This window comes from Pseudorca crassidens, chromosome 2 (genome assembly GCF_039906515.1).
Source record: "Pseudorca crassidens isolate mPseCra1 chromosome 2, mPseCra1.hap1, whole genome shotgun sequence".
NCBI lineage: Eukaryota > Metazoa > Chordata > Mammalia > Artiodactyla > Delphinidae > Pseudorca > Pseudorca crassidens.
This window is the reverse complement of record NC_090297.1, coordinates 43,716,341-43,729,016: the sequence shown is the minus strand read 5'-3', so window position 1 is coordinate 43,729,016 and position 12,676 is coordinate 43,716,341. Positions and strand designations below refer to the sequence as shown.

Here is a 12,676-nt window from a genome sequence, read left to right as displayed (position 1 = left end):
CCTGCTGCCCAAGACTGATTCTTTCTCTTCTTTTCCAGAATGAGGCTCTTGCTTCTCATCCTGAGAGAAGTGACTTTGCCACGTTGGAACATGAAATCCAGGGACAAACCAGACTGAGGCTCAGATCTCCTGATACCAGCTAGGCTCTCCCCCAACTCTAAGTGGTCACTCTTTGGGTTTAGGTTTTCGTTAGTTTGCTGTTTGTTTGTCTTCCTATGAAATCTTTAAAGCACACAAACAACATAAAGAATAATACAAGAACCACCCATGTACTACTCAAATTTAAGAAATAAAAAATTTGATCAATCCTGTTTGAAGCCCTACTCCTGCCCTCCATACTCCTCCTTCCCCACATAAGTATTCTCCTGAATTCGGTGTTTATCGTCCCCATGCTCTTATTCATGCATTTATCACATATGTATGGATCTTTGAACAATGTATGAAATTGCTTTACGTGTGATTACATCTTAAATAAATAGCATCACATTGCATGTATTCTTCTGGAGCCTGATTTTTTTCACTCAGTCTTATGTTTTTGAGTTTTGTCTATATTGATGTGTATGCTCAATCTGGCTCATTCACTTTTACTGCTATATAGTTTTCCACTTAGTGAATATATGATAATTTATTATCCATTTTCTTCAAAGTTCAGATTCCTTCCAATTTCTTTTTTTTTTTGCGGTATGTGGGCCTCTCACTGTTGTGACCTCGTGGCCTTTCCCGTTGCGGAGCACAGGCTCCGGACGCACAGGCTCAGCGGCCATGGCTCACGGGCCTAGCTGCTCTGCGGCATGTGGGATCTTCCCGGACTGGGGCACAAACCTGCGTCCCCTGCATCGGCAGGCGGACTCTCAACCACTGCGCCACCAGGGAAGCCTCTTCCAATTTCTTTTATTACTATATAATGCTGTTTCTCTTGTGATTTTTTATTTTTAAAATCAATTTTACTGAGGTATATTTTACAAACAGTAAAATATACCCATTTTAAGTGTACAGCTTGGTGACTTTATACTCATGTAACTACCACCACAGTCAGGATACAGCACATTTCCATCACTTGTCACCATCCATTGTGCCACTTTGCAGTCAGCCCTCCTCCCCACCCCTAGCCTGGCCTTAGACAACCACTGCTCTGCTCTCCCTTCCTATAGATTAGTTCGGCCTGTTCTTGAATTTTTGTCGTAATGGAATCCGATAGTATGTCCTCTTTTGTGCCTGACCTATTTTGCTCACCACAGTGCCTTTGAGATACACAGAAATTGTTGCATGTAGGAGTAGTTCCTTCCTTTTATTGCCGAGTACCTGGTAATATACTCATTATATGAAATACTGCAATTAGTCCATTCAACTGTTCATAGGCATTAGAGTTGTTTCCAGCTGGGTACTATCATGAATAAAGTTTCTATAAAATTTTTTGCATATATTTTTTTGGGGGGGGGCTATGTTTTCATTTCCCTTGGGTGAATCCTAGAAGTGGAGTTTTGGGGTAATAGGGTGGATGTATGTTTAACTTGATAAGAAGTTGCCAAACTGTTTTCCAGAGTGTGGTTGGAACCATTTTGCATCCCCACCAGCAATGTATGAGAGAGAGTCAGGGCTCTACATCCTCACCAGCACTTGGTATTGTCAGTATTTTTTATTTTGGTTATTCTTGTAGACGTGAAGTAGCATCTCATTGTGGGTTTAATTTGTTTTTTCCTAATGGCTAATGATGAATAACTTTTCATGTGCTCATTAGCCATTCATGTATCTTCTTTGGCAAAATGTATGTTTTGCCTATTTTTTTTAAAAATACATTTGTTTATTTATTTATTTACTATTTTTGGCTGAGTTGGGTTGCTGGGTGCGGGCTTTCTCTAGTTGTGGCGAGCGGAGGCTGCTCTTCATTGTGGTTCGCGGGCTTCTCATTGCAGTAGCTTCTCTTGTTGCAGAGCACGGGCTCTAGGTGCGCAGACTGCAGTAGTTGTGGCACGTGGGCTCAGTAGTTGTGCCTTGTGGGCTCTAGAGCGCAGGCTCAGTAGTTGTGGCACACGGGCTTAGTTGCTCCGCGGCATGTGGGATCTTCCCCGACCAGGGCTCGAACCTGTGTGCCCTGCATTGGCAGGCGGATTCTTAACCACTGTGCCCCCAGGGAAGCCCCGTTTTGCCTATTTTTAAATTGGGTTATCTTCTTATTGAACTGTAACAGTTCTTATATATTCTGGATACAAATCCTTTATCAATATATTATTGTAAATATTCTTTCCCAATCTATAGCTTGACTTCTCATTAAAATTTTTTTTTATTAAAGTATAGTTGACTTACAATGTTGTGTTCTTTCTCATTTTTCTTAACGGTGTTTTTTGAAAAGCCGAAATTAAGAATTTTGATAGTTCAATTTATCACTTTTTATCTATTAAGATTAGTGCTTTCTGTGTTCTATTTAAAAAAGATCTTTGCCAAGACTTCCCTGGTGGTCTAGTGGTTAAGACTCCACGCTTCCAATGCAAGGTGTGCAGGTTCAATCCCTGGTCAGAGAACTAAGATCCCACATGATGTGGTGGGGGGGGAGGCGGCCAAAAAAAGTTTAAAAAAAAAGATCTTTGCGGACCCCATGATAACAAAGATTTTCTCCTATGTTTTCTTCCAAAAGTTTTATAGCTTTAGCTTTTACATTTATGCCTCTGATTTTTTTGAGTTAATTTATGTGCCAGATATGAAGTAAAAGTAGTTTCAAAACCATCCTTTGAAAGAACTATCCTTTCTCTATTGAATTAACTTGACACCTTTGTCAAAACTCAATTAACCATGTATGTGTGGATTTATTTCTGAATTCTCTATTCTATTCCATTGACCTGATCTGGATCTATCCTTATGCCAGTTCCACTCTGTCTTAATTACTGTAGCTTTGTAAGTGAGTCTTAAAATCAGGTAGTATAAGTCTCCTAACTTTGTCCTTATTTTTCAAAATTGTTTTCATGATTCTGGGTCCTTTGCATTTCCATATAAATTTTAGAATCCACTTGTCAATTTTGCCCCCAAAAATCCTACTTGGATTTTGTTTAGGATTGCATTGAATCAATAGATCAATTTGGAGAGAATTAACATCTTAATATTGAGTTTCCCAATCCATGAACATGGTATATATCTCTTCATTTATTTAGTTCTTAATTTCTCCCAGCAATGTTTTATACTATTCCATGTACAGGTCTTTTACACATTTTGTAAAATTTTTCCCTTTTTCTTATTTTTGATGCTATTGTAAATGACATTTTCAATGTGATATTCCAGTTGTTTGTTGCCAATTTATAGAAATACAACTTATTTTCCTATATTCACCTTGTATTCTGAGATCTTGTTAAATTCAGTTATTAGTTCTAGTAGCTTTTTTATAGACTAAGGATTTTTTTATGTTAACATGAAAAAAACATGATTTCCTCACAGGCAACATATTATGTTGCTTGTGAATAAAGGCGGTTTTACTTTTCCTTTCCAGTTGATGCATTTTATTTTTTTCTTGTTTTGTTACACTGTCTAGGATTTCCAGTACAATGCTGAAGAGAATTCTTTTGACTTTTGAGGCAGAGTTATATGATTCTTTTTTCTCTGCATTTGATTCTCTCCCATCACACACTTATCAACGGAGAGGTCCTCTGAAGTCTTGACCTGAGCGGTTGAAGTAGCCCCAGTGGTTCTAGTCTGACCTCTAAAATCTGAACTCTCCATACGTCTCCAACTATACCTGCCTCTTCTCTCCTACAGGAAGCCTCTGTTTCAGCCAATCTGACCTGGGAAGGGAGCCTCCTCTCCCAAGTTTTTGCTCATGTAGTTCCCTTCTTTTGCTTATCTAAATCCTCTATACTCTCTTGAAGACTCCTCGCCCCCGAAAGCACCATTGTTTATTGCAGCGTCTGCTCTGTCTATGTGTACCATTTGTTGAACACTTCCATGTGCCATCATCTCACTTAGGAACCACAACTTCAGACTATAGGCTCCTCTAGGACAAAAGTTATACCTGCTCGGTGCTGGCTTCACCACACTTAGTCTAGGGCTGGTTCTCAAGCTGCTGCTTTGTGCCACCTTTGTTCTTTTGTGCGCTTTTGTGCAAATCAGAAAAAAATGCCCCTTGGGACTTCCCTGGTGGTCCAGTGGGTAAGACTCCAAGCTCCCAATGCAGGGGGCACGGGTTCAATCCCTGGTCAGGGAACTAGATACCTCATGCATGCCTCAACCATGAGCCTGCATGCTGCAAATAAGAAGCCTGCATGCCACAATTAAGAAGCCTGCATGCCACAACTATGAGCCCGCATGCTGCAACTAAAAGATCCCACATGCTACAACAAACGATCCCACATGTGGCAACAAAGATCCCAAGTGCCTCAACTAAGACCCGGTGCAGCCTAAATAAATAAGTAAATATTAAAAAAAAAAAAGTGTCCCTTCCTCTGGCTTTATATAGCTCTATGCCAAAGGCAAGGCTGAGTAAGTAGAGTTCAGGCTAGATTTCAACTCCTAATTGTCCTTTCTGCTGGCCACCTTCAAAATCTGCATACCCATATAGGTTAAGGGAGGAGGAAGAACGAATAAATGAACGAAAGAATGGTTCTGATGAACCTAGGGGCAGGACAGGAATAAAGACACAGATGTAGAGAATGGATTTGAGGACATGAGGAGGGGGGAGGGGAAGCTGGGACGCAGTGAGAGAGTGGCATGGACATATATACACTACCAAATGTAAAATAGCTAGTGGGAAGCAGCTGCATGGCACAGGGAGATCAGCTGGGTGCTTTGTGACCACCTAGAGGGGTGGAATAGGGAGGGTGGGAGGGAGATGCAAGAGGGAGGGGATATGGGGATGTACGTATGTATATAGCTGATTCACTTTGTTATACAGCAAAAACTAACACAACACTGTAAAGCAATTATACTCCAATAAAGGTGTTAAAAAGATAAAATAAATGAACGAATGATTCTGAATGGGTATTTTAGATATAAAGATATTGAGCCTCAGAGAGGTTAATTTCTCACCCAAGGACCCAGCCAGGAATGGCAGAAACTAGGATTTGTCCTGGGTTTGCCAGTCCCCAAAGTTCAAGGAAACAAACACTGCCTTTGTCTACCTCCTTCTTTGGTCTCAACATGAGTCCAGCACTTTATTTGTTATTAAGCATTTTTCATATTCACAGTTTTTTTCAGTCTGAGATCAGCCACTTCTGCAATTTACTCCAAGACTGCTGCACCCTGGATTGAACGGCCTTCTCCCAGAATCAAAATCTCCAACCATAAATCCTCCCTGTCCCTGCTGGAGTGTTACCAGAGTCTAGGGAGCAGAGAACAGAGAGAGAGGCAGGGGCTTTGGTACTGGGTCAGCCTGGATTTCAATTGCTACTTGGCAATTGACTTGCTGGGAGACTTTAGACTTCTCACTTAGTCATATCTGTACAATGGAAATCATAATACCTACCTTAAAAGATGAGATATAGGTTATGTGAGCACTCAGTAAAGGTTAGTTCTCCTTTTCCTTCCACTTTGCTGAGTGCAAGGATGGTGTCTCATGTTAGGTCCACACACAAGAAAACTGCAGCCTTTGTTTACAGAAGATTCTTGGTGACGTTTGTCAACCCCATGACTAGAATTGCTTTTTCTCTTGACCTTGGGCAAGTCTGTTCCCCTCTCCGAGTCTCAGTTTCCTATCTTTTAAGAGGGGACAGTAATACTTAAATAACTATAAGAAGAACTATCATTTACAGAATGTTTACTATGTACCAGATACTCCAGTGCTTTATGGGTGTATTTTTCTTTAATCATCAAAATAGGCCTATGAGGTAAGTGCTATTAATATCCCAGATGTCCCAGAAGAGGACACTGAGGCACAGAGAGGTAAAGTCCATGAGTCGCCCAGCGGCTAAGTGGTAGAGCTGGGATATAAATTCTGCTTGGAAGACTCTAGACCATGACTGCTCAGCCTACTGACATTTTAGGCCAGGTAATTCTTTGTTGTAGGGGACAGTCCTTATACTGTAGGATGTTTAGCAGCATCCCCGGCTTCTACCCTCTAGATGCCAGTAGTACCCATTACCCAGTTGTGACAACCAAAATGTCTCCAGACATTGCCAAATGTCCCCTGGTGAGCAAAATCACCCTTAGTTAAGAATCACTGCTCTAGGCACTAGAGTCCTAGACAATGTTTTTCCCCTACAATATGACCAAACTAGGGAAACTTCTTTCCCCTGAAGGTTTCAGTAAAGGAAATCAGCTAGAGATAGATGCTACACTAATCCTAATACTGTTTCACATTTGTTACAGCCCACTTCCACTTACAAAGGGCCTTTTCGGGCTTCCCTGGTGGTGCAGTGGTTGAGAGTCCGCCTGCCAATGCAGGGGACACGGGTTCGTGCCCCGGTCCGGGAAGATCCCACATGCCGCGGAGCGGCTGGGCCCGTGAGCCATGGCTGCTGAGCCTGCGCGTCCGGAGCCTGTGCTCCGCAATGGGAGAGGCCACAACAGTGAGAGGCCCGCATACTGCAAAAAAAAAAAAAAAAAAGAGCCGTTTCACACATTAGTTTGTCTGAACATTCCAGGGGAGACAGCACATAGACAGAAGTGTCTAACACAGTGCCCAGCATTTATTAGGTAAAATCCTTTTATTGGCTAGATGAAGCAATAGAGGTTGAGGTAGATTAAGTGACTGTCCCAATGTTACACATCTAGTAAGGGGACATTGTCATTTGTTCTGTTGATTAGCCTATTAACTATGTTCTTAGCTCTTTGACTTTAATCCTGAGTTTCTGCTTTCATTGGGAGTTACAAGGTGAATCAGAAGAGTTAGATTTTTTGTTTCCTAGAGTTGAAAGGATCCTAGAGGCTATCTAGTTCAACTTCCTACTGCACGGTATTCAACCCTGGATTAGTGTTGCCAGATAAGATGCAAGACAGCTGGTTAAATTTGAATGTCATATGAAGAACGAGTAATTTTTAAAATATAAGTTTTTCCTATGCAATCATCACTAACACCAGGGACGATTGTGGCCCTGGGACCCCCTCTGGAGCATGATCAGAAGGGCGCAATGGGTCATGTGCTCAGAAGGGAGCACTCATATTCCAAGAGATTAGAAGAAGGGGCCTTCTGATTGGGCTTTCCCATCTTACTGAGATTGGTCACCCCTTCCACGGGAGGATTTGAGCCTTTTACGGGGAACCTAGCTGATGCAGGGGCTGAGACAGTCTTTAGGACACTTAGAAACAGACATAGATGATGACAATGAGGTAGTCAGTCAATATATGACTTTTGAACACCTACTATGGACCAGACATTTCTTACGTTCAAAGAACACAACAGAGATAAGGTGCACAGCAATATGAGGGAAAGGAAGAGAATTTCTACCTGTGCAATGGGAGGAAGAAATGAGAGAGAATATAGCAAGCAGTTTGGTGCTGTAGCAACACCGAAGGTGAGAAATTGAGGAGGATGAGGCACAAGGGCTTTGAATGACAGTTTAAAGAACCAAGCCTTTATTCCAAGGTTAAGGGTTGGGGGGCACACTGAAGCAGAGAGGTAATATGCTCAGGTCTGCTTTTTGGAACATCATTCAGCTTGTGACACGAAGGATGGATTGAAGGAGGGAATTGGGGCCAAGGATATGAGCCAGAAAGATGATAAATCCTGAGTTAGGATAGTCGTAGCAGGAAAAAGGAGAGGAGAGAGATTTGAAAAATGTTAAGATATAGCGCAGAGATGTCTATTTGTCCCTGACCCCTGCAACATCTGTCCTCCCCTTCTTTTATGTTAATGGAACTCAATTTTCATATGGGCACATGGCCATACAGAATAAAAACTTTATTTCCTAGTGAAAGTAAATTATGTCTGGGTATGGCTATAGACTAAGTTCTTCTGACTTGTAGAATGTGATGCAGTCATGCCCTTAAAGGCATGGGGTGAGGTGATCAGCTGTCTTGGGTCATGCGGCTGATGACAACGTCCTAGGGATGCCAGAGCCATAAGCCCGGGCCCCTGACTAATTCATGGAGCAGGTAAAGGTCCAAGTTTTACATGGTATAGAAAAAACTTCTACTTTTTTTGAGACTGTGTTTACTTTGGGTTCTTGTTACAGCTGCCAAATCTCTATCCTGACACAAAGTGGTAAAAGTCACAGGTAAGGGCTTCCCTGGTGGCGCAGTGGTTGCGAGTCCGCCTGCTGATGCAGGGGACACGGGTTCGTGCCCCGATCTGGGAAGATCCCACCTGCTGCGGAGCGGCTGGGCCCGTGAGCCATGGCCGCTGAGCCTGCGCGTCCGGAGCCTGTGCTCTGCAACGGGAGAGGCCACAACAGTGAGAGGCCCGCGTACAGAAAAAAAAAAAAAAAAAAAAAAAGTCACAGGTAAGGGCTAAGATGTAGGGACTGAAGGAGATGTGGGGAGGAGAGGAAGCTGCAGAGTTTTTTTTTTGTTATACCCAAGGCAGTGTTTCTGTCTTGAAATGTAGCCTATTGACCACCTGCAATGTAATCCCTCTGGGGCCCAGGAATCTATGCAAGCAGCTTGGTGATTTGTAGCTAACCAAGCTTCAGCAATTCCCTCCAGCAAACACCAGGCTGGCCCTGCTGGAGCTGGGAGGTTTCAGATCTGCCTGCCTTCCACAGGTGTCTCCATGCTGACCGGTGCTCCTGGTAGCCCCAGAGCCATCTACTTCTCCTATCTGTAGTTCAGTGTCTGCCTCTGCGCCAAGGGTTTATTTCTGACCTTCAGGTTTGGGACTGAAGACAGACTCTGTGATGCTAAGTCAAGTCACTATCATTTCTCACCTGGATCCCACAAGACCTTGAATGATCTGGCCCCTGCCTACCTCTCTGACCCTTCTCCCTATCACTTCGCTCCAAGCAGCACTGGCTCCATTCTGTTGAGCATCTTCCCTCGTTAGGGTCTTTGCTCCAGCCACTGCTTCTGTTTACAAACCCTCCACTCTACTTCTTTGCCCTAACTGTTTTTTTTTTTTTTTCGGTACGCGGGCCTCTCACTGTTGTGGCCTCTCCCGTTGCGGAGCACAGGCTCCGGACGCGCAGACTCAGCGGCCATGGCTCACGGGCCCAGCCGCTCCACGGCATGTGGGATCATCCCGGACCGGGGCACGAACCTGTGTCCCATGCATCGGCAGGCGGACTCTCAACCACTGCACCACCAGGGAAGCCCTGCCCTAACTCTTATTAAAATTTCAGCTCTCAGCTTAAATGTCATTTCTCATGGAAGCCTCCACTGCACTCCAGCATATGTCCAATGCCACTTTTATACATGCTCATGGTTCCTTGTACTTCTTCCTGGTGCTTATCATAATTGTAATTGTATAATAATTGGTGTAATTATTTGTTTAATGTTTCCCACTATTTCCCACTATTCTCTGAGCACCATGACAGCTGGGAACGTGGGTGTTTTGTTCACTGATATATCCCTAGAACCTAATGCAGAACTTGACACATAGGCAGTGCTCAAGAAATATTTGTTGATGAATGAAAGTCCCTTCCAACCATAATTTTCCAGAGATTCCCCTCATAGTCACGCTCTCCTCCCTCCACACTCCAGACCAGCTCAGAGAAATAAATAAGCAATTAGGATGGGTCCACCCTCTCTTTGAGGACCTAGGACCAGTTGATAGTGAATGAGAATCATCTGAGGGTGAAACGAGAGCTCAACAAAAGACAGAGGCTATTATCGTATCGGCAGCCAGAAATGAGCCCTTCTCCAAACTCCTAACTGGTGGTCCCAGGCTTGCTTATCACCTCTAAACTAATAGCAGAGAGCTTAGTGATCGGTAATATGATTTAAGCAGACAACTAAAATATTGATTAATAATTAAGTGTTAGCAAATAGCTAAACTGCTAAGTGCTAAGACATAACCTAATAAATAAAATATTTGGCGTAGGGGCTTCCCTGGTGGCACAGTGGTTGAGAATCTGCCTGCTAATGCAGGGAACACGGGTTCGAGCCCTGGTCTGGGAGGATCCCACATGCCGCGGAGCAACTAGGTCCGTGAGCCACAACTACTGAGCCTGCGCGTCTGGAGCCTGTGCTCCGCAACAAGAGAGGCCGCGATAGTGAGAGGCCTGCGCACCGCGATGAAGGGTGGCCCCCGCTTGCCACAACTAGAGAAAGCCCTCGCACAGAAACGAAGACCCAACACAGCAAAAATAAATTAATTAATTAATGTCAGATGCAGCCTTGTTAAAAAAAATTTTTTTTGGCTTATAAGTGTTAGAAGATAATTAAGGCATCAGTAGAAAAATCAAATATTAACTATTCAAGTGTTAGATGATTACCGAGGGATTAATTTAAAACTAAGTTGTTTTAATATTTAGCAGATATTGCTTAACCAATGACTGAGGTAACAGTTGATAACAACATAAAATGAGATTTTTCCTAGGAGGACTCTTGCACATTAGAAGGGACTTGGGAACAGCAGAAAGCTGATAAAGCCTAGGAATGAAGGTCTAATTTGGAGTGCAACATCCTCAGCTGGACTCTAAACTGCTGGGGGGAACTGTTTGCTTGTCTTTGGTTTTCCAGATAGGGTCTAGGCAGGGACAGCATGGAGCCAGTGCTCAAAATGCTTCCCATATAATTAAATTTAATCTGCTAAGGGCCAAGCACTGTGCTGAGGAGAGAAAGGAAGGCAGTTACTTAAACAATGAGAATGTGGTGAGTGAGTGAGTGAGTGGTGTGTGGAAGGAAAGGCGTAGGGGGTTTGTGAAGCCTGGGGATAACGGACAGCAAGTGTGTCAAGGAGAGGTGATGAGTTTAGTTCTGGAGACCCTGAATTGAGGTGCCTCTAGTCATGCCCAGTAGGCAAGTGGGTATGAGTCCAGCATAGATACAAGGTAGAGATTTAGGTATCATCAGGATGTAGACGGTGGTCAAAACCATGAGAAAAAATGAGATGGTTGTGGAAGAGTATATGAAGTGAGAAAAGGGACCCGCCTAGAAGCCTAAGGAAGACCAACAGGGAAGGAGTGGGCAGAGGAGGAAGAGTCATGGACAGACATTGAGAAGGAAGGAGCACTCAGAGAGATGGGGGAAAACCAAGAGAAGACAGGGGCAGGAAAACTAAGAAGGGAAGAGAATGTGTCAGGGAGAAGAGTCATACAATCAGCAATGTCAGAAGCGGCTGACAGGTCAAGTAGGGTGAGGTCAGAGAGATGTCCATTGAGAATGTGGTTCTGAGTTGTTCATCACAAAAATTTCTGTGATAGCTGGATTTCACTGTGTGTGTGTGTGTGCGCGCGCACCTGCACACACGCGGAAACGACCACGTGCAGAGCCAGAGCTTGGAGGAGGGTGTGTTAGGACAGGCTGGAGGCCACCACAGGGTGGTATGTGGTCAGCCCACAGAAAGCCTTCATTTACTCTTGCAGCTTTTGGGAAGGATCATTAAAGGAGGCTTTGAGCACAGTTCAACCCTTTCACTGTCCAGTGGGAAAATGGAAGACAGCAGAGAGGGAACAATTTGTTCAGTCTGTGAGTCAAGGGCACAGCCAAGACTTGAATCTGAGTTTCCTTCTTCTAGAAGAGTGACTTTGGGAGAAGTAGACATGAAATTCTCATTGGCCGATAAATTATCTATCAGTGACTCTGCTCATCACCTCTTTTCTATATTTATATAAAAGTGAAATACGTATTTTTACACACAAAATTCAAACATTACAAAAATACTTAACAAAGAAAGTGAATGACTCCTGTTATCCCACCCCACGCCCTCACGGACAGCCACCATTAATAGTTTGGCCTACATCCCTCCCTCCCTCCTTCCCTCCCTCTCTCTTTCACACTTAACATTGTAAATTTTCAATAAAAATATTATTCTTGTTTGCACTGGATGTTTTCTTGTGTGTGCATGTGTTCATTACAATTTGCCATTTTTTCACTTTTGGACAACTTTCTATGGTAGCATAGAAATTAATTCATTCATTTGAATAACTATTATTATTATTTTAATATATTTTTTATTATTTCCCTTTTTAAAAATATTTTATTTATTTATTTTTGGCTGTGTTGGGTCTTCGTTTCTGTGCACAGGCTTTCTCTAGTTGTGGCGAGTGGGGGCTACTCTTTGTTGTGGTGTGCGGGCTTCTCATTGCAGTGGCTTCTCTTGTTGTGGAGCACGGGCTCTAGGTGCACAGGCTTCGGTAGTTGTGGCACGTGGGCTCAGCAGTTGTGGCTCGCGGGCTGTAGAGCACAGGCTCAGTAGTTGTGGCGCACGGGCTTAATTGCTCCGCGGCATGTGGGATCTTCCTGGACCAGGGCTTGAACCTGTGTCCCCTGCATTGGCAGGCGGATTCTTAATCACTGCCCCACCAGGGAAGCCCTGTATTAGTTATTATTATCATTTGGATTTGTACCATAATTTGTTACCAAACCATACTGATGGACACAAGGATTGCATCGAATTTTCACCATTATGAACAATGTACATACATATTATTGTACACACATATTTGCACAGTTTGGGAGTCTTTTAAAAGGAGAAATGGTGGATCAAAGCATATAAACATTTTGTTTTAAAAGATATTGACAAGTCATCCTCTAAAAAGCTGTGCCAGTTTGTTGTCCCACTGACAGCTTATGCGAATGCCCATTTCCCCACATCCTCACCAATGACAGGTATTATCATTTAACAAAATCTTTCCAACTTGAATGAGGCTGAACATCTTTT

The 12,676-nt window shown here is 43.3% G+C and overlaps 1 long non-coding RNA gene across 1 annotated transcript in view; it reads left to right on the top strand.

Annotated features, from left to right (window-relative positions):
- The window catches only part of LOC137218742 (uncharacterized), a 39,376-nt gene extending 39,275 nt beyond the window's left edge, over positions 1-101 (top strand). Inside the window, exon 3 of the long non-coding RNA XR_010940839.1 lies at positions 39-101. This is a non-coding gene — a long non-coding RNA (uncharacterized lncRNA). The remainder of the gene's footprint in view (positions 1-38) is intronic.
- The last annotated feature ends 12,575 nt before the right edge of the window (positions 102-12,676 follow it).